Genomic DNA, 3,114 nt, shown 5'->3' with positions numbered 1-3,114 from the left:
TCTTGTTGTTCACGCCTGAATATTAGTACTATTATATGAAATACTAACATACCTAAGATGTAGATAATAATTTATTAAATTATTTAATATAATACGTACTAATATTTTAATGTAAATGATAAGGATGGGGTGAAGTAGTCCACATGTGTGGTCAACTAGTATCATAGCATGAAAGGGGTGACTTGTTAACCATATGGGGCGTTATGATATTTGTACTATGGGCTTTGAATCCCACCATCATCATCATCTTCATCTCTTTCAGCCAATGCCCACCATATTTTCACGCCTTCTCTATTTCTATATTAGCATTTCTTTCTCGATTCCGCGTCTTTTCTTATTCCAAGATTCTCTCTATTTTCTTGTTTTTCCATATTCTAATGTTCACTTTTGATTTCCAATCCCAAACTCCCGTTTTCCTATTCTCATTCTTTTGTTGTTAAAACTTGCCCAATTTCTCAATTTAGGGTTCCATCTTCCAATTCTTTCTGAGCTAAAGAAAAAATGTCGGCATTTTTATCCACCACGAAGGCACTCCATTCCTTAGCGTCATACAGAAGCGACATCGCTCAATTAATTAGGAGGAGAAGTAGCAACAAATTTGATGATTGTTGGTGCCTTACCTCCATTGCTGGCGGTGCCACCAATCAGATTTAGTCCCTTGGATGTCGCATTGCTAGTTTCCCATTTATGGGAGCGTTGAGTAACAACAATAATACTATCTAAACAAGGCACTTTCTTGGATGTGGAGATGGTGAAGAAGGTGTTCTTTCCAAAATTTACGAAGAGAAGCGCGTTTTGGGGTAACACTGAAGAACTGAAGATTGATGGTTTAGAAGTTATAGTAAACTCTCGTTGTAAGTATAGTTACTAAACCAAGCAATCAACCTTTCTTACAAATGTTTTGGTTGTCACAAGTAACAAACCCCTAAATAAATTGATAACCGAAGTATTTAAACCTCAGGTCGTCTTCTCAAGGAATTGCAGGGAGGTATGTTCTTATTATTGGTTATGAGTTTGTAAATTGGGGGTTTTAAGAATGAGGGGCAATTATGATAAATGATGAATAAAATAAATAAATGGCTGCAAAATAAACTCTTGGCAAGGTATGAGAAATTAGAAGTCCTATCCCAATTATCCTTATCAATTTTGATGAGAATTGAATTTTTCTCCCACTATGTTAACCTCGAACTATGAAGGTAAGTTAAGTGGATGAATTAATTCGAATCCTCAAATTCCAGTCTTTCCTTGGGAAAAGTTAGAATTATTGGATCTCGAATTAATCCTTGAAGAATTTCAATTTTTAGTCAACAATGAGTTTGACAACTCAAGAGTTACAAATTAACCAACCAAAGCCAAAAGGGAATAAAATCTACTTGAATAAAAATAATTTGGATAGAGCCCAAGCATCAATAACATAAATCAGAGAAAATAATCATAAATCTGAAATACCTCAAATTATATTAAATAGAAAGTCAGATTGAACATAAAAGTCCATAAGCCAAATTGGCAACATCAAATAATCAACTAAAGTAATAAATAAAAGTAGAAAATAAATTGAAGGAACATTGAACCTGTGATGAAGAAGTTGAAATCCTAATCTTAATCCTAATCCTAAATCCTAAGAGAGAGGAGAGAGCCTTTCTCTCTCTAAAAACTACATCTAAAACCTAAATTTGTGAGTAATGAATAGCATGTTGAGTCTCTGCATGTTCCCTGACTTTAATCTGTTTCTGGGCTGAAAACTGGGTTGAAATGCGGCCCAGAATCTCTGCCAGAGACTTTTGTAATTCTGCAGATCACGCATGTCACGCGTCCGCGTCGTCCACGCGGTCGCGTCATTCAGCGTTTTTCGTACCACGCGTGCGCATCGTCCATGCATTCGCGTCGTTCATGCAGCTTCCAATCCGCGCTCGCGTCAGCCATGCGACCGCGTGACTTCTCGCTGGTTATCTCCTCAATTCTTTGTGTTCCTTCCATTTTTGCATGCTTCCTTTCCATTCTTTAAGCCATTCCTGCCCTGTAATTCCTGAAATCACTTAACACACATATCAAGGCATCTAATGGTAATAAGAGAGGATTAAACAAAAGGAAATAAAAGCCAAAGAAGCATGTTTTCAATCATAGCACAGAATCAGGAAGGAAAATATAAAACATGCAAATCATATGAGTAAGTGGGTAAAGAGTTGATAAAAACCACTCAATTAAGCACAGGATAAACTATAAAATAGTGATTTATCAACCTCCCCATACTTAAACATTAGCATGTCCTCATGCTAAACTCAAGGAGACCAAATAAATGAGTAGAGAAAGCCAAGACTTATGCAATGCAACCTATGAATGTGAATGCAACTACATGCTAAAATGATTCTACCTACTTGGTGAAAAAGTAAATAAATCCTTCAAGAATAAATATGAACTAGATTTCACTAATTCAAATCATACAGTGAAAATAAGTAAACTTGTAAGAAGATAGCTCATAAAAGCAGGGAACATAGAATCAAGCACTGAACCCTCACTGGAAGTGTATATCACTCTAATCTCTCAAGTGTCTAAGGTCAATCACTCTATTCTTCCCTAATCATGCTTTCTAAACTTTGTCCTTCATTTAACCAATCAACAAATATTTAGTATACCCATGCACACATCATGAGGTCTTTTCAAGGTTTTAATGGGGCCAAGGCAAGGGTGAGGATATATGTATGGCTAAGTGAGCTATAAATTGAATCTTTGAGTAACCTGAGCCATCACCTAACATACATACATTCTATATAATTTCTAAAATCATGCCTAGCTACCCATAATTCCCACTTTTATATCACAAACTCATGTGTCAACTTTTCTTTTGATTTGTGTCACATATGCATTGATCTTTTATTAACTTAACATTGGGGTAATTTTGTCCCCTTATTTATTTATTTATATTATATATTTTTTTCTTTTTTTTTCTTTTTTTTAGAGACATAAAAACTAAAATAACATATCAATGCATATGGAATTTTTTTAATTTTCTGTTTTACATGAGTAGATACCCAAATTTCCCAATATTCAGAATTAGAAACATGATACATTCCCTTATTAACCCATGTTCCCACAGTTTCCCCACACTTAGTTGAT

The 3,114-nt window shown here is 35.0% G+C and overlaps 1 pseudogene; it reads left to right on the top strand.

Annotated features, from left to right (window-relative positions):
• Window positions 1–501: 501 nt before the first annotated feature.
• LOC107473507 (uncharacterized) overlaps window positions 502–3,114 on the top strand; it is a 12,311-nt pseudogene continuing 9,698 nt past the window's right edge.

Source organism: Arachis duranensis, chromosome 2, assembly GCF_000817695.3.
Source record: "Arachis duranensis cultivar V14167 chromosome 2, aradu.V14167.gnm2.J7QH, whole genome shotgun sequence".
Classification (NCBI taxonomy): Eukaryota; Viridiplantae; Streptophyta; class Magnoliopsida; order Fabales; family Fabaceae; genus Arachis; species Arachis duranensis.
This window is presented reverse-complemented; position numbering and strand designations above follow the sequence as displayed.